At 47.9% G+C, this 19,997-nt stretch overlaps 1 protein-coding gene across 1 annotated transcript in view; it reads left to right on the top strand.

Annotated features, from left to right (window-relative positions):
• The window catches only part of LOC147710453 (ficolin-1-like), a 300,012-nt gene that overhangs the window by 264,803 nt on the left and 15,212 nt on the right, over positions 1–19,997 (top strand). The gene's annotated exons all lie outside the window — the stretch shown is intronic.

A 19,997-nucleotide genomic window follows, 5' to 3' on the forward strand; every position in this document is an offset into this window, starting at 1 on the left:
GGTGTAAGTTCGCAATTGCGAACATGTAGGCAGCAACAATCTCGCAGTCGCGAAATTACAAAAATTGCAATTCTGCACAAGAAATCCACTAGCAAGCAGCATAGACCTTCTGAAAATGATGATTTTTATCAGAATAACTCCTCAGGTTGACATTTGCCTGCACTTTTTGGGATTTGAGGCCTTTTGACTTTCTTTGGATCACTTTTGGATTAGAAATCAAGTTTCACAAGTAAGCTTGTTTGGGGCATTACAGTTGCTGTAATGCTATTCTGCAGAAAAACGAGTTTTGCAAAAGTGAAAGCATTCAGCAGGTTCAAAAGTTCAAACTCATCATTAGTAACCATTCCCTGTCGTTCTTCCTGACTGGGGCCCCTCCAGAGTTCAGTTGCTAGTTGCAACAATTGTATGACCCTGCTCTGACCCTCACAGCAGGCTCATAGAATAGCTACAAGTAGGCCATAAAAGGTCCTGGAAAAAAATTGCACTGCAACAGAAAGCAAATTACAGATAAGGAAGCAGGTGCCAGACTGGAAATTTAAAACAGTGACACATTAATAAATCAACCCCAAATTAATTCATGTCAGTTGAAGCAGGGCTGGTGTGCTTGCTTTTTCCCCCCATAATCTACAGTGATGATGAACCAGAGGGTGGCATTGATGTACCAGAGGGTGGCATGGGTGAAACAGAGGGTGGCAGGGGTGAAACAGAGGGTGCTGGGAACCTGTGATGATGAACCAGACGTAGAAACAACATAACCGCGACCGTTGCGAGCCGACATGTAAGTTCGCAATTGCGAACAGGTACAAAACCCTCGCGAACTGGCAGAAATCCTTGCGAACACCAAAAAAAAAAAATTCGCAAGAATTCGCGGATTTTGCGGATTGCGAGTTTACAAATTCGCAAAATTCGCGAACGCCAGATACGCAAAATTCGCTCATGCTTATCCATAATCAAAGGATGTCACAACCTTCCAGAGTCAGCATTTACAGCATCAAATAGCATGCTCGACAAAGCGCAAAATAAGCAGACCAACGGCATCAATAATGACATGTCTCATGAAGGTCAGTAACCCAACCTCACTTATAGCTGTGGACAATAGCAGTTTCCACCCCTGGTAGCCACAACACCAATTCGACCAGCTCCCAATGTGGCGCCCTTCGGGCAGTGGATTTTGATAATATGTAAACCAGACTACGGACAGAGTCACCCCACTCCCGCTGGCTCTTAGTAAACTTCACAGCATCTTGACCTTCAACAACTTCCGGCAATCCAATTATGCATATATTGTTGCGGAGTGATCTGTCTTCCGCATATTCCACTCTGTTTACTAACTTAGATATGCGACCCAGGAGCATTTGCAGTGTAGACGGATTTTCTCTGCGTGACTGGCTGCAACTCTTTCAATTTTAGTTCAGTTTTGCACTACTTATCTGCTAGTTTATGCTGGTCAGCCCGTAGTTGTTTAAAATTGTCTATTTTGCTTTTGAGTGACATCATCCTGTTTTCTAGGGCTGCGCCAAGATTCTCCACTGCGGATAGCCCATTGTCTATCATGTCATTTAATGCCATATCTGTATGTACTGATCTTGTCTGTGAGTCACCGTCTGGCAGTTTCCCCAATGCCTGGGAGGGTCCCAATGGGTTGGTAGGGGAGTTAGAGCGAAGGCATCTCATGACTAGGGACCACCTAATGGCCATGTTTGGGTCTCAATATGTTGTGCCCAGGGACACCACCTCAAACTCAAGGGAACAGTGCAGTAGGTTGCTACCCCCACTTCTCTGCCAACCCAGCAGGGCTACTCAGTAGGTTTACAGGGGACAGACTACTATGGCGGTCCCCATCCTGAGCCCCGCTCAGTGTGTTGTCTCTAGCGCGTTCCAGAGGTAAAAGACAAATGGCCTATCAGTGCTAATGCTTAGCAGCAGGGCACTTCTATGGATCAGTGGCAGGTGGTAGTATGCAACAGCCGCCCTCACCAGCCACCTAAATTTAGTTCTAGCGAATTCATTTATGACTGTCCCCCCTTTCTTCCACCCCACAGACCCCCTTTTCAATATACAACAGAAAGTGGGCACTCACTACTTTTGCTGCCTGATTTAGTGTATGGTGTGTCCCACTACTCCTCCCTCAAAGTGGTTAATGCACTTTGCCCAGGCAGCAGAAACGTGTTTGTGGTCAAAGACAGCCACGTCCTCTATTGTCTCCCGAGTCTACCCCAGTTCTCGGGGCGGCCCCAGGAAGGGCAAGGCACTGAAACTCTCACAGGTATACCCTTCCACCTCCAGGAGATGGCCCTTGGATGCATTTTTCACTAGGGTTCTGCCCAGGCTGGTGAGTCCACACTTGTCAATGCACTTGTGACTCGTACTGCTTCAGTTGCCTGTTATGTTGTCTGGACCAGCTCTATTTGTTCCCTACACCGAGGCACAGGCCCCACAGGACCGCTGCGGCTGGTCACAATATGGGACCTCAGCTTCAAAAGTCAGAGAATACCGGTTCCAGCAGGGGCAATCAAGACGGCCCTTATGATTCAATCATGATATTGCTGGAAAAGGTGTTGGGCCAGTGCTCATGAGTCTCTGGCACTACCCCTTCACAGCTAGGCATTATGCAGCGGATATTTGTTCCACTTTCTCTCAACCCTGTGTAACGTGCTGCAGGCCTAGCATGTCGGTGTCACTTCGTAGCTGAGAGGTCCCACCACAGGCGGAGGGTAAGCGGGCACTGCACTGCCCAGGTCTTCACATCTCCTGACCTGGGCCTGATCCAGACCCTCAGTCTGCCCAGCCCTAATTGCCCAAAGGAGGAACCCAATAGGCAATCAGATGTTGGGTGTTTCACCTCCCCCACTCCGCTCAACGTGACCTGGGCCAGACAGTTGCAGCACAGGGTAGGGGAAGGCCCACAGCTATCAAGCAGCAGATGAGCGGTTTGCCTCCCCTACCTCCGTGTCTCATGGACTAGGCATGACTAAGGCACGCTCGGATGCACCCGCCCAGATGGGAGGCCCATCAAGTTGTTGGCAACGGTAGTCCCTCCACACTAGCCCACATGCCTACTAGCCCATGCCTGATCAGACTCCCAGGCCCTCCAAACTGCAGTCACGTGGGGGCGGGGACCCAGCCGGCAGGAGACTATTGGGCAGCACTCACCTCTCAGTCTTCTCACTGTGACAGCCACTGCAGTACAGCTCACCATGGCGCGGGCCGCACCCGCCCCGGCAGTGACTCCCATGCCACCGACGCACTGCAACTCCAGCTGGGGCCCTCAAGGACAAGCATTGCCCAGCAGCATACAGGACCTCCGTGTGACAAGCCACTTATCTGGCTTCAGCCAGTCCAATCAGGAGTGCAGACAGCCGTCTTCTCCCTCTCAGGGTTGTCAGGTCGGGCCCTGTCCGGCAAGGTCTCCAGTAAGTACACAGTCCTGTCTCTAATTCAGGATGCCAGGGCCTTGTGGCATTCCTATGAGTAGCGCTGGCATCCTCTGCCAGCAGCGCCTGTGTCCCCAGGACAGTGACTGTCTGCTCCCTGCTCTATGGCGTTGGCAGGCAGACCAAATGAGAGCCACACCCATTACCGGCACTCAGCATTGTATGCTCTATGCTGACAAAAATCCCAGCACGAAGTGGGCCCATATGCCGTTCCTGGCCCGACGGGTGCAACCACATGTCGCGCTGGTCATCAGTTGGCCAGTGGGATTCTCTGGGGAGGCTAAGACATTCTGCTTATGCTAGGATGGTATTGTACAGTCACAGCAGGCTATGATAGATGACGGATGGGAAGCTAGTGACTCAAAGCTTCAAGCATGAGCGTCTACCATGTTAGCTAATTGGCCATGCCCCCAAGGCCTATGCACTCATTCTACCAGAGCTTAAGCTGTGGCCAATGCATAAGTGCACGGAGTTCCGGCCGTGGACTTCTGCCAGCCAGCAACGTGGGCCCCATTACACATGTTCACGAAACATTACTGTCTGGACAGTCTGGTCTGTAGAGATGGGCACTGTGTCCGCTCAGGCTGGCAGGACTTCCTAGTGTAAATTTGTCCTCAGACTGACCTCCAGGGATGGCATTGCTTGGGAATCTGCGACTAGAAGTCTCCATCAGATGAACAAGTTACTTACCTTTGGTAATGCCTTGTCTAGTAGAGATTATATCGAGCTGCAGATTCCTTACCGACCCAGCATCCTCCCCGTTCTGCAGACAGATTTCTAGGGTCAGGGCTGCTACCTTTCAAGGCCCTACTTTGGAAACACCAGTGTCAGTACACTTCATGGCTATGCGCTTCTGGTGTGGCAAGTTGTAAAAAGTAACTGACGTCAGCGCGCCTTGGTGCCACCTATATAGGTGCATCAGATGTCACTTCTGGTGGAGACGACACAGACGATGCCACATGGAGCCGATGCACACCACCAACCTGCGCTCAGGGTACTGCTCACGACAAATCTTCCAGATCCAGTCTGATGCATGGAAAATTCAAAGGTGAGGAATCTGTGGCTAGATAAGGTCTCTACCAGATGAGGTATTACCAAACGTCAATAACCTGTTCATCAAGATTGAGTTGCAAAGGCACAGCAGAATGAACACAGGGAATGTGCATGTCAGTATTTATGTACCTTGGCACAGCTGTGTGTACACAGGATATATGCTGTTAGGAATGAGATAGACTGGCAGAGCTGTATATGCATATGGGTGTTGCATGTCAAGGGTGAAGTGATCTGACAAAGCTGGGGGAGCATTTTGGATCTAACCACAGTCCATGTGCTGAGGCTTGTTAAAGTACAGAGGTAAAGGTCAATATAAATGTAGGAGAATTAGTGGTAATACTGTATTTGTGAATCAGTAATGTAAGCTAATTATGTTTGAAAAACCTCTAAAGAGGACATGATATTAATACCCTAATATATGCAACTAGTACACAACCCTACCAAATCTCCCTGGGTGCCTCATAATCAGGGTTAGTACATAGGATGACCACAAGTAGTTGTGCCAGAACATGCCACTATTGGAAGTGACTGGATAGGGGGGTCAATTAGGCACAGCTTTCCTCTGTCTCCATATGTTATCGAATAGGGCCGTAGTTTTGGTAACAAAAATTACAATTAGTATGAAATGGTTTGTATTATTGTAATATCCTGTATACCTAGCCTAACAGCTCCAGAAAAGCACAGAGGTGGCAACATACCCAAGTAAAGGAATAAAATATGGGTTATATCCGAGTTCTCCCACGGTATTCCCACTCTGACCCATCTCCCATCGCAATTGCTCTAGAAAGAAAAGTTGTCGTAGCACAAGGGAGAGATGGAGCATGCATAAGAAAGCAGACACCCATCAAAACTAGGGATCATAAACTGAAAGGAGTCTCTCAGTCTCTACCTCATGGTCATGATCCAATCATGCCAATCCCAGCTGAAGCTTGAGTCTAGTGACTCTAGTCCGGTGTTACAGTGCCAAGTTCCTGTTCTTCACACTGCTTTTTTTTCGCTTGTAGGGGGGTCTCTGCTGCTTCAATCTGAGTGAACACATGGCATTTACTCTCGGGGTTACCTTCAGCTTGGCAAGATGCCAAAGAAATGTCTCCAGATCTAACTTTTTTCTTTGTGTCATGCATTATGGGACTTGCAGTAGTGACTCTACAATGGGATTGGCAGCACTACAAATCTCAGCCTGGAAAGAAAAACAACTTCCATGAATGACCTTCTCACGCATGAAACTAGCACCCAATAGTTCTGCTACTGTCAGGCTGACACCTCAATCTCCCACAGAGCATCTAAAAATGTGCTTCTATAGAGAAGGTACACAGCACAAGAGCATCACTAATAGGAAAGCACAAACTTCACTGCCACACAAATTTCCTTCCTGGTTTTAGAAACAAGCGTACAGCACATCTACGTTGCCAATAAACCTATATCTGTTGAAGATGTGTTTGACAACCTGCACACTCCACATTACGTTGGGGCACCACCTGAAGGGCTTGTCCTGCCTCCGTGTGGCCTACAAAGAAGAAGATTATTAGGAACTTGCTGTCCTAGACTCTCAGCTCCGTATAAGACCGAAGGCGAGTGTGACTGGCATTATGCGACTTAACACTGCCACCAAAAGATGAAAGTGGAGTTCGTGAAAGAGTCTGGACCCCAAAACAAGTCCAGATTTCCAGAACATGCAGCTCCATGCGTAGAAGATGCAGGACAGCCCCCACCTTTGTGTGCTCACAGTCCCAGGGCAAGCACAAGGTCTGGGAGCGAACCGGGCGTGTTGTACAACTGTAAATGTTTTACGAGAGCCAGGCACATGTGAGCCGCAGCTGGCCGTTTTTATGAACAAAACAGGTGTCCTCCTTTTTTAATGTTCACGTTTCCAGAGAAGATTTGCCAATTTTGTAAATACCTGAACTCGACTTCACCTTGCACTCAGCACACTTTATACCTAAAGGTTGTAGCTGCCATGCCTGTCTAGCTACAGGGCATAAGGGGAGTTGACAACTTTTTACACTGTATGAGGCTGCACTTGAAAAAAAATCCATGACTAGAAAGGGAGGAGTGGTGGACAAGGGGGAAGAAACGAGATGCAGGAGCTGCTGCTGTGCGCGCGCAGTTGCCACACTGAAACATGTGTTTTGAATTATCGCGCATGCAACAGTGCACGATAATTGAAACCACATGGCGGCCGTGCGGGTAACCGACACCAATAGGCCGTGGGCTGAGCAAAACGCCCACCTTTGGCCAATTGCGTGCTGTCTTTGTTAAAAAGACACACGCAAAGGCCAATAGCATGGGCGAAAAAGAAAAGCACATGCACGAGCGTGTGCGATTCCTAGGTCAGTTTTGAAACCCCCTACATGAGGTCTCTTGCTGGTTGAGCAGTGCTGCACACTGCGATGCTAGGCGCAAGACCTGAAAAAGGGACTCAGGCAGAGCAAGTTGCTTGTATGTTATATATTCAAATAGCACAAGCAGAAATGTGTTGGGACATCGTTACACATGAGTATAATTAATTAGAAAAGCGTTTACGGTGTACATAGAGTCAAAGATGTTTCGACCCCTTTTAAACATTGTTGCGATTGGGAAACAACCTTTACAATGCAACTTTTACAACGCACTACCATTACAACTCATTCATTACAACGCAACATCACTTACAACGCATGCCATTACAACGCAACCATTACCACGCATGACACTACAGCGCATACAGTTACAACTCATGTCATTACAATGCATACCATTACAACGCATACCATTACAACGCATAGTACTCTTACACTATCCAACAGTTACCCTACTGTTGCACCCACTGGTGTTAGAATAGTAATTTTTACTCCTACACTATCCAACAATTACCCTACTGCTGCACCCCCTGGAGTTAGAATAGTAGGTTTTACCCCTACACTATCCAACACTTACCCTACTGTTGCACCCCCCTGGAGTTAGAATAGTAATTTTTACCCCTACACTATCCAATACTTACCGTACATGCAATGTAATGGTATGCGTTGTAAAGGTAGTATGCGTTGTAATGGAATGCTTTGTAAAGGTAGTTTTTAAAAATTTGTTGTAATGTCATGCGTTGTAAAGGAATGCGTTGTAATGGATGTTGTGTTGTAAAAAAAGGTGTTGTAAAGGTATACGTTATAAATGTATGCATTGTAACTTCATACATCCTTGCGATCATCATGAGAACATAGTGTTCTATGAATGAGTAAAATTGCCTGTAAAAGTGATAGGAGAAAGGAAAAATGGGAAAGATAGTGAGGATGAGTTTAAAAACTGGTCAGGCCTACACAAGTGAGCCAGTGACTGATTTAAGAGAACTTCGGCGCAAGGGACACGTGATCTAGTGTCAATCTAGCTGTGTAAAAGGTTTAGATCCGTGTCAGAGGCGGATTGTCATTATGTGACATGGGTCATTATATCAAAGTGAGACGGTTTTAAAAGAAAAACTGTGTGTTCTGTAGATGTGGTACATGCTGTGGAAAACAGGGGCCAGTGGCCCTAGAGTGGACAATCAGTAACCGTGTAGGTGTGAGGATAATACAGAACATTTAAACCAGAATGGCATGGTAAGCCGGTGATGCGTGAGAAACCATGTGGCTCACTGGTTAGAGGAACAACAAGTGATGGACCGAATGTGGATCAATGTCACACATTCCCCCAGTCAAAAGATCTGGGCCCAAATCCATCGTTTTTTTGCACTCCACACCACCCTGGGTTAGACAATGGCGATATGCAAATCAGCTCTGACCCTGTTGCCCCATGGGAACAGTCCAGTCCGAACTACAAAAGCCATGTCCTTCCCAAAACGGAATCAAGCATCCGAGGACCGGACCGGTTTCGAGGTAACACCTCTCATCAGCCCGGCTAGCTTGACTCCAAGTGGTGTGGAGTGCCTGGGACCCACGTCTGGGCATCCCCAGCGCACTTAGGGCGGCAATTGCAAAAACAACAAGTGATGGACCGAATGTGGATCAATGTCACACATTCCCCCAGTCAAAAGATCTGGGCCCAAATCCATCGTTTTTTTGCACTTCACACCACCCTGGGTTAGACAATGGCGATATGCAAATCAGCTCTGACCCTGTTGCCCCATGGGAACAGTCCAGTCCGAACTACAAAAGCCATGTCCTTCCCAAAACGGAATCAAGCATCCGAGGACCGGACCGGTTTTGAGGTAACACCTCTCATCAGCCCGGCTAGCTTGACTCCAAGTGGTGTGGAGTGCCTGGGACCCACGTCTGGGCATCCCCAGCGCACTTAGGGCGGCAATTGCAAAAACAACAAGTGATGGGGATGCCCAGACGTGGGTCCCAGGCACTCCACACCACTTGGAGTCAAGCTAGCCGGGCTGATGAGAGGTGTTACCTCGAAACCGGTCCGGTCCTCGGATGCTTGATTCCGTTCTGGGAAGGACATGGCTTTTGTAGTTCGGACTGGACTGTTCCCATGGGGCAACAGGGTCAGAGCTGATTTGCATATCGCCATTGTCTAACCCAGGGTGGTGTGGAGTGCAAAAAAACGATGGATTTGGGCCCAGATCTTTTGACTGGGGGAATGTGTGACATTGATCCACATTCGGTCCATCACTTGTTGTTTTTGCAATTGCCGCCCTAAGTGCGCTGGGGATGCCCAGACGTGGGTCCCAGGCACTCCACACCACTTGGAGTAAAGCTAGCCGGGCTGATGAGAGGTGTTACCTCGAAACCGGTCCGGTCCTCGGATGCTTGATTCCGTTCTGGGAAGGACATGGCTTTTGTAGTTCGGACTGGACTGTTCCCATGGGGCAACAGGGTCAGAGCTGATTTGCATATCGCCATTGTCTAACCCAGGGTGGTGTGGAGTGCAAAAAAACGATGGATTTGGGCCCAGATCTTTTGACTGGGGGAATGTGTGACATTGATCCACATTCGGTCCATCACTTGTTGTTTTTGCAATTGCCGCCCTAAGTGCGCTGGGGATGCCCAGACGTGGGTCCCAGGCACTCCACACCACTTGGAGTCAAGCTAGCCGGGCTGATGAGAGGTGTTACCTCGAAACCGGTCCGGTCCTCGGATGCTTGATTCCGTTCTGGGAAGGACATGGCTTTTGTAGTTCGGACTGGACTGTTCCCATGGGGCAACAGGGTCAGAGCTGATTTGCATATCGCCATTGTCTAACCCAGGGTGGTGTGGAGTGCAAAAAAACGATGGATTTGGGCCCAGATCTTTTGACTGGGGGAATGTGTGACATTGATCCACATTCGGTCCATCACTTGTTGTTTTTGCAATTGCCGCCCTAAGTGCGCTGGGGATGCCCAGACGTGGGTCCCAGGCACTCCACACCACTTGGAGTCAAGCTAGCCGGGCTGATGAGAGGTGTTACCTCGAAACCGGTCCGGTCCTCGGATGCTTGATTCCGTTCTGGGAAGGACATGGCTTTTGTAGTTCGGACTGGACTGTTCCCATGGGGCAACAAGGTCAGAGCTGATTTGCATATCGCCATTGTCTAACCCAGGGTGGTGTGGAGTGCAAAAAAACGATGGATTTGGGCCCAGATCTTTTGACTGGGGGAATGTGTGACATTGATCCACATTCGGTCCATCACTTGTTGTTTTTGTCACTGGTTAGAGGAGGCAGACCTGGAAGCAGAGGTCAGCCCGGGACCAGGGTTCAATTCCCGGCTCGGCGGGGTCTTGAGTCCTAAAATGTCCATGGACTTGACAATTCTCGCTCCGGTGCCTACTCGATTCACGGGTTCACACTCTGCGACTCTGGGCAACAGCTTGCTTAATCTCCACAACGGCCCCTCGCGGTGGGATGCCTGGCTTTCACCTTGCGGATACCCTGCCGGGGTTATCTTACAGGGGAATACCAGGACGGGTTCCCTAAGCAAGCGCTTAGAGACTGGTTGGTGATTTGCGCTATATAAATACCTGTACATTTACATTTACATCCTGTGGCACACAATGTGAAAAAACGTGGTCCAGTAGCCCTGGAATTGTTGACCGTGTTGCCTTGTGAAAGTGGGAGCTTACTGTAAGAAAAACATACCACAAGGAGGACCGCATCAGCGTGTCCTATGATGTTTCTGAGAGGCAAGGTGAGGTAGCATATCTGTCTAAAATTGCCTTGAGCGACCAAATTGGGAGAGTGAAAAGTCAATCCAGTGAACTGCAAAACTGCCTAAATTACAGGGCTTCTCCCACTCTTCCAGTCCTGCGACATGGTACTTCTGACTGGAGGTGCTGGTTTGTAGTCCCTGCATACATTTTGTGCCTCTTTATTACGGGTAAGAGTCACGTAAATCAGCAGGGCCACAATGGATGGCCTCTTCTGTACCTACTCTGGCCCAGCATTTCCACCGCAAGGGTACAGAAGTGCTGGTGCCCCAATCCTGATGTCGCCCGGTTAGCAGAGATTGCCCCTCTCCTATTTTAAACGTTAGATGGGAAAAAACCTTACGAGCTGGAATCCTCCAGCTCTCCTCATGGATTAGCAACCAGGGGGACAATCCCCTGCCTGCTTTCAGACTACAGTGGCTTCGGGCTCTGGACAGTAGTAGCCAGCCAGAGCAATGCACCTCCACGTCTCTTCTGGTGCTTTGCCATCTTGGGCCCCAATATATTGATTTTAAATTGCATTCGGTGAAATGCGGTCTATGTAATTCTGATATGAATGGGGGGGGTGCAATTCTACATCGCTTACAAGTGGCCCTGCTTTTCTTATCCCTAAGGACCTCTTACAGAGACATCTTCCTGCCAGTAAATCTTTGCACTTGACTTTACACTTTGGTTTATTGTATGCTGTCCATACCATTTCCTCCATTTCCAGAAAGGAATTAAACATATGCCTATACCCAAAGGAATTGTTCCAGCGCTCACAAAAAGTAATACAATTATGTTCCCAGAGATTTTTTTAAATAAAATATGTATAAGAACATAGAGCCAGATGTAGGTATCCTAATACCAGTCGGTAACGGCCGAAAATACAGATTTTCAGCCGTTACCGACCGGTATTTGGATACTGAGATGTAGGGCATGAAATAATAAAGGCCCACATGCATCAAGCATTTTTGGAGTCGCAAACGGTGCGATTCCTTAAAATCGGCCGTTTGCGATTCCAAACATGCTTTTTTGGATGCATCAAGCAATTTTAGAAATCGCAACATTTTTGCGATTTCTAAAATTGCGATTGCTTTTAAGAAATTGCAAATTTGCGATTTCTTAAAAGCAATGCATGATTACTTTTTAAATTGCGAATTCGCAATTAGAGGGATAAATTTACCGAGTGGTTGAACCACTCGGTAAATTTGCAAAAAGTGTAAAAACGCTGAAAATGCATTTTTTAAACATTCATGTTACGGACACACATGTCCTTAGGACATGTGTGTGTGCAACATGATGCGAAAAATACATTTCAGGGGTGCATGGGGGGGTCCTTTGGACCCCCCCTGCACCCATGAAATGCAATAACAAATTGCGATTTTCAAAGTGAAAATCGCAATTTGCAAATGCTTCGGAACCAATGGGAATAGCGAATTCGCAAATTGTATTTCGGTAATTTATGCGATTCGGTAAAAATGGCGATTTTTACCGAATCGCATAAATTTACCGAAAATAATCATGCATCCCGTTTTGCGAATTCTAAATTGCGAATCGCTTTTTCTCGCAATTTAGAATTCGCAAACTCCCGGGATGATGCATGTGGGCCACAGATTCTGTAATTTTACAGATTCAGTAATTTTACCGAATCGGTAAATTTACCCATTCGGTAAAATTACCGATTTGGTAAAATTACTGAATCTGTATTTTGAAATGTAGGTAGTAGCACTGTAAACCATGCTACAGGGCTTTAAGGATTAATTATTTACCACCAAATATTAGTTGGTGGTAAATAACGAATTCCTATGTAAATGTAAATATGTGCATTTACACCTGTGCCATGTGGCACACATACATGCCCTTAGGGCATGTATGTGTGCCACATAGCACACAAGCACTATTAGGGGTGCAACAGGGTGTCAAAGTGACACCCTGTCACCCTTGACTATTTCACAATTTTACTGAATCGGTATTTACCGATTTGGTAATTGCCATTCATTCCTATGGGCCTGGAGGCCCATAGGAATGAATGGCAATTACCAAATCGGTAAATACCGATTCGGCAATTACCGAATCTTAACGATTCGGTAAAAAATAACGAATATTTACCTACATAGGTTTTACCGATTCTAAAATACCGAATCGGTAAAATGCGGTATTTTAGAATCGGTAAAACCTTTTTACCTACATCTAGCCCGAAATTCGTTTTTCAATTTAAATATCTTGTAAATTCAGAATTATCAAAGAATACTAGGAACTGACTTTTAATCTTATCTAAACATTTACCTAGTTTGATTTCATTAATGTCCACTGGGAAACAGAAATATTTACAACAAGGGGTGGTGAGGGACAGAGTCTCTGAATTAAGCAGAAAGCTCTCACCCAGTCAAGAGATCAGGGCTAGATCCAACACCGTTTTTTAGCTCACTGCACCATCTCAGTTCAGAACCTGGCTGTATGCAAATTAGTCTGTTCCTGTCCCAGTGCATGATGGGAACAGGGCAAACCAAACTACAAAAGCCAATTCTTACACTGGGAAGGAAACAAGCTCCCGGGGACCGGTTTCTGGCATTACAGCCATCTTCGGCCCGGTTTGCTTGAATCCTGATGGTGCAATGAGCAAGGGTCTCACATCTGAGAATACCCTTCCACGCTTAGGGTGGACAAAAATATTTACAACAAGGGGTGGTGAGGGACAGAGTCTCTGAATTAAGCAGAAAGCTCTCACCCAGTCAAGAGATCCGGGCTAGATCCAACACCGTTTTTTAGCTCACTGCACCATCCCAGTTTCAGAACCTGGCTGTATGCAAATTAGTCTGTTCCTGTCCCAGTGCATGATGGGAACAGGGCAAACCAAACTACAAAAGCCAATTCTTACACTGGGAAGGAAACAAGCTCCCGGGGACCGGTTTCTGGCGTTACAGCCGTCTTCGGCCCGGTTTGCTTGAATCCTGATGGTGCAATGAGCAAGGGTCTCACATCTGAGAATACCCTTCCACGCTTAGGGTGGACAAAAATATTTACAACAAGGGGTGGTGAGGGACAGAGTCTCTGAATTAAGCAGAAAGCTCTCACCCAGTCAAGAGATCAGGGCTAGATCCAACACCGTTTTTTAGCTCACTGCACCATCCCAGTTTCAGAACCTGGCTGTATGCAAATTAGTCTGTTCCTGTCCCAGTGCATGATGGAAACAGGGCAAACCAAACTACAACAGCCAATTCTTACACTGGGAAGGAAACAAGCTCCCGGGGACCGGTTTCTGGCATTACAGCCGTCTTCGGCCCGGTTTGCTTGAATCCTGATGGTGCAATGAGCAAGGGTCTCACATCTGAGAATACCCTTCCACGCTTAGGGTGGACAAAAATATTTACAACAAGGGGTGGTGAGGGACAGAGTCTCTGAATTAAGCAGAAAGCTCTCACCCAGTCAAGAGATCAGGGCTAGATCCAACACTGTTTTTTAGCTCACTGCACCATCCCAGTTTCAGAACCTGGCTGTATGCAAATTAGTCTGTTCCTGTCCCAGTGCATGATGGGAACAGGGCAAACCAAACTACAAAAGCCAATTCTTACACTGGGAAGGAAACAAGCTCCCGGGGACCGGTTTCTGGCATTACAGCCGTCTTCGGCCCGGTTTGCTTGAATCCTGATGGTGCAATGAGCAAGGGTCTCACATCTGAGAATACCCTTCCACGCTTAGGGTGGACAAAAATATTTACAACAAGGGGTGGTGAGGGACAGAGTCTCTGAATTAAGCAGAAAGCTCTCACCCAGTCAAGAGATCAGGGCTAGATCCAACACCGTTTTTTAGCTCACTGCACCATCCCAGTTTCAGAACCTGGCTGTATGCAAATTAGTCTGTTCCTGTCCCAGTGCATGATGGGAACAGGGCAAACCAAACTACAAAAGCCAATTCTTACACTGGGAAGGAAACAAGCTCCCGGGGACCGGTTTCTGGCATTACAGCCGTCTTCGGCCCGGTTTGCTTGAATCCTGATGGTGCAATGAGCAAGGGTCTCACATCTGAGAATACCCTTCCACGCTTAGGGTGGACAAAAATATTTACAACAAGGGGTGGTGAGGGACAGAGTCTCTGAATTAAGCAGAAAGCTCTCACCCAGTCAAGAGATCAGGGCTAGATCCAACACCGTTTTTTAGCTCACTGCACCATCCCAGTTTCAGAACCTGGCTGTATGCAAATTAGTCTGTTCCTGTCCCAGTGCATGATGGGAACAGGGCAAACCAAACTACAAAAGCCAATTCTTACACTGGGAAGGAAACAAGCTCCCGGGGACCGGTTTCTGGCATTACAGCCGTCTTCGGCCCGGTTTGCTTGAATCCTGATGGTGCAATGAGCAAGGGTCTCACATCTGAGAATACCTTTCCACGCTTAGGGTGAACAAAAATATTTACAACAAGGGGTGGTGAGGGACAGAGTCTCTGAATTAAGCAGAAAGCTCTCACCCAGTCAAGAGATCAGGGCTAGATCCAACACCGTTTTTTAGCTCACTGCACCATCCCAGTTTCAGAACCTGGCTGTATGCAAATTAGTCTGTTCCTGTCCCAGTGCATGATGGGAACAGGGCAAACCAAACTACAAAAGCCAATTCTTACACTGGGAAGGAAAAAAGCTCCCGGGGACCGGTTTCTGGCATTACAGCCGTCTTCGGCCCGGTTTGCTTGAATCCTGATGGTGCAATGAGCAAGGGTCTCACATCTGAGAATACCCTTCCACGCTTAGGGTGGACAAAAATATTTAGTTTGGTCTGCCCTGTTCCCATGATGCACTGGGCCAGGGACAGACTAATTTGCATATAGCCATGTTCTGAACTGGGGTGATGCAGTGAGCTAAAAAACGATGATGGATCAAGCCCTGATCTCTTGACTGGGTATGAGTGTTCTGTTTAACTCAGATACTTCGTCCATCACCACCCCCCCTTTTTGAATCGTTTTAGCCACTATAGGAGTGGCAGGGTATGCTCAGACATGAGTCCCTTGCTCACTGCACCACTAGGATTCAAGCAAGCCGGGCCGACGACGGCTGAAATGCCAGAAACCGGTCCCCGGTAGCTTGTTTCCGTTCCGGTAAAGAATTGGCTTGGTAGTTTGGTCTGCCCTGTTCCCATGATGCACTGAGCCAGGGACAGACTAATTTGCATATAGCCATGTTCTGAACTGGGGTGATGCAGTGAGCTAAAAAACGGTGATGGATCAAGCCCTGATCTCTTGACTGGGTATGAGTGTTCTGTTTAACTCAGATACTCTGTCCATCACCACCCCCCTTTTTGAATCGTTTTAGCCACTATAGGAGTGGCAGGGTATGCTCAGACATGAGTCCCTTGCTCACTGCACCACTAGGATTCAAGCAAGCCAGGCCGACGACGGCTGAAATGCCACAAACCGGTCCCCGGTAGCTTGTTTCCGTTCCGGTAAAGAATTGGCTTGGTAGTTTGGTCTGCCCTGTTCCCATGATGCACTGGGCCAGGGACAGACTAATTTGCATATAGCCATGTTCTGAACTGGGGTGATGCAGTGAGCTAAAAAACGGTGATGGATCAAGCCCTGATCTCTTGACTGGGTATGAGTGTTCTGTTTAACTCAGATACTCTGTCCATCACCACCCCCCTTTTTGAATCGTTTTAGCCACTATAGGAGTGGCAGGGTATGCTCAGACATGAGTCCCTTGCTCACTGCACCACTAGGACTCAAGCAAGCCGGGCCGACGACGGCTGAAATGCCAGAAACCGGTCCCCGGTAGCTTGTTTCCGTTCTGGTAAAGAATTGGCTTGGTAGTTTGGTCTGCCCTGTTCCCATGATGCACTGGGCCAGGGACAGACTAATTTGCATATAGCCATGTTCTGAACTGGGGTGATGCAGTGAGCTAAAAAACGGTGATGGATCAAGCCCTGATCTCTTGACTGGGTATGAGTGTTCTGTTTAACTCAGATACTCTGTCCATCACCACCCCCCTTTTTGAATCGTTTTAGCCACTATAGGAGTGGCAGGGTATGCTCAGACATGAGTCCCTTGCTCACTGCACCACTAGGATTCAAGCAAGTTGGGCCGACGACGGCTGAAATGCCAGAAACCGGTCCCCGGTAGCTTGTTTCCGTTCCGGTAAAGAATTGGCTTGGTAGTTTGGTCTGCCCTGTTCCCATGATGCACTGGGCCAGGGACAGACTAATTTGCATATAGCCATGTTCTGAACTGGGGTGATGCAGTGAGCTAAAAAACGGTGATGGATCAAGCCCTGATCTCTTGACTGGGTATGAGTGTTCTGTTTAACTCAGATACTCTATCCATCACCACCCCCCTTTTTGAATCGTTTTAGCCACTATAGGAGTGGCAGGGTATGCTCAGACATGAGTCCCTTGCTCACTGCACCACTAGGATTCAAGCAAGCCGGGCCAACGACGGCTGAAATGCCAGAAACCGGTCCCTGGTAGCTTGTTTCCGTTCCGGTAAAGAATTGGCTTGGTAGTTTGGTCTGCCCTGTTCCCATGATGCACTGGGCCAGGGACAGACTAATTTGCATATAGCCATGTTCTGAACTAGGGTGATGCAGTGAGCTAAAAAACGGTGATGGACCAAGCCCTGATCTCTTGACTGGGTATGAGTGTTCTGTTTAACTCAGATACTCTGTCCATCACCACCCCCCTTTTTGAATCGTTTTAGCCACTATAGGAGTGGCAGGGTATGCTCAGACATGAGTCCCTTGCTCACTGCACCACTAGGATTCAAGCAAGCCGGGCCGACGACGGCTGAAATGCCAGAAACCGGTCCCCGGTAGCTTGTTTCCGTTCCGGTAAAGAATTGGCTTGGTAGTTTGGTCTGCCCTGTTCCCATGATGCACTGGGCCAGGGACAGACTAATTTGCATATAGCCATGTTCTGAACTGGGGTGATGCAGTGAGCTAAAAAACGGTGATGGATCAAGCCCTGATCTCTTGACTGGGTATGAGTGTTCTGTTTAACTCAGATACTCTGTCCATCACCACCCCCCTTTTTGAATCGTTTTAGCCACTATAGGAGTGGCAGGGTATGCTCAGACATGAGTCCCTTGCTCACTGCACCACTAGGATTCAAGCAAGCCGGGCCAACGACGGCTGAAATGCCAGAAACCGGTCCCCGGTAGCTTGTTTCCGTTCCGGTAAAGAATTGGCTTGGTAGTTTGGTCTGCCCTGTTCCCATGATGCACTGGGCCAGGGACAGACTAATTTGCATATAGCCATGTTCTGAACTGGGGTGATGCAGTGAGCTAAAAAACGGTGATGGATCAAGCCCTGATCTCTTGACTGGGTATGAGTGTTCTGTTTAACTCAGATACTCTGTCCATCACCACCCCCCTTTTTGAATCACTGGGAAACAGGACATTGGACAGACATAAGCTGCTATTATACTCACCCTGTTTATTTTACATATTCAAAATATTTTTAGAGTATTTAGGAGCGCCCTTCTAATGATCAGAGACTGGTGAAAGGTGGATCTGTTTTGTTTTACTGGCTACTATAAACACTTGAAAGTTTCAGCAAAGGGAACAATGCTAGTGAGTAAATGAAAAAATAAAAATAGTGTCACTCTCCTCACATACTCACATATACTCCTGTTGACAGTAGGAATTGATATCTGGCAGGCAAATAAGACAGCAGATACTAATGTAAAGGGAGGAGCTCACTCATTGGCCTTCACCAACCCCGACCACTCCGCCTCTCCAGTGCTCTCAAATAATACTGTTTTCCGCAATGCAAATGTTAATGATTTCTCATGACCAGTTTCCTGAGGCCACTCTCACACCTGGAGGGAGTCAGGTGTAGTGACGGGCTGGTCACCTTCTAGTGTTTCCTTATAAATTGTTTCCACCAGCCACTCCTAGAGTGCTGGTTTTCACATTCACCCCACACCCATCCATCATAGGGGTCACAGGACTTGGGACCCTGTCAATAGAAGGGGCCGGGCGTACGTGCTCTGGACCAGTTCCACATACCCAGTCACTGTGTATGTTTAATTTCTTTATGTGCATGGGGGGCCTAGGGCCCTGCCACTTTACACCAGGGGCAGGCACACTTCAGACAGTGACAGTCAGAGCATCCCATTGTCATTCTGATTTTGACAGTAAGCCGCCCGACTTAATGTTCATGGGTCAGGCTCCTAACAACAGATTTTCATGTTGGGCACTTGAGGTGCAGATGGCAAAGGCAGGTTGGGTTGCTTAGTCCGCCAAAAAACAGCCACCAGCTGGCCACAGGCCCATAGGCTGATGGCCGATTTACCTCCTTACCTATCTGATCTTACCATGCCTCATATCCCAGGATGCAGCCCTAGGAAGCCTTGGTGGGCTCTTGAAACCTCTTGTCCTGGATGGTCCTGGGCAGGCGCTGGGATCCATTCGTCCTGACCCACCACTAGTGCTTGGTTCCAGATTCCTGCAGGTCTGGTTTTGGCAGACTCCCTCTCAGGCTCTGCCTGCTCTTATGCTCTGTTTCTGAGAGCTGCTGCCGGCCCTGGTATCCCCGTGACTCTCTATCCCCCAAAACTGGCAGGACAAGAAACTGTCCCATGTGATTGCCAAGGTAAGCTTTGTGCCCAGTGACACAGATTCCAGGAGTACAGCAAGCCTGCGCATCTGGAACTATGCACCAGTTCACAGGGCACCTAGACAGTGAAGAGGGACTAACAGCCCTGGAGAGATTATTATGCCATTTTGGAAAGTCAGTCTTCACTTAAAAGGCAATTGGAGGTCACTAGGAGGATGAGGAGGCCCACAGGATGGGGTAGAAGTATATAAATGTACATCTTTTTTTATAACTGTTTTTATTTATAAGAAAAGTGCATCAGTGCATCATATTGATAAGTCCATTAAAGAAAACAAGACATTGGCATCATCACTTTCTATACGTTTAGGCAAAGACTACATCCCTAAGCTACCTCTGGGAGGCCCCCGTATATCTATACAATACATCTCTGAACCCGAACAGTACATACTATGATAACATTTCGAGCATGAGCCACATAAACACCACTGTGCTGGATCGTCGGTGGGGGGGATCCAACTTCAACTGTGAGGTGGGCCATCAGTGTTTGTCTCTCACGCCTTAATTCCACCGTTGGGGAGACGCAGATGTCCCCCCGGTATTTGTTCCACTTTCCCCATTCATGGTCCCATTTCCTGGGGCATCCCCATCCCTTGAATACCGTTTTCTCTGCTATCATCGCACAAGCCATGTCTTTTGCCCAGCCTTGTACCTGTGGACTTGCACATTGCTGTGCTATGTTGCGCTTTGAGATCACCCAACCCACCAGCAATCCAGTTGTAGAGCCATTGCTTCGTGGGAGGTGCGCAGTTTGGAAACCTGTTTCTTAAGGAGGGTTGTGTCAGTCCCCAGTTCTGCAGTAGTGGTCTCAACAGTACTCACACGCTCCACCATCT

Source organism: Lissotriton vulgaris, chromosome 5, assembly GCF_964263255.1.
Source record: "Lissotriton vulgaris chromosome 5, aLisVul1.2, whole genome shotgun sequence".
Classification (NCBI taxonomy): Eukaryota; Metazoa; Chordata; class Amphibia; order Caudata; family Salamandridae; genus Lissotriton; species Lissotriton vulgaris.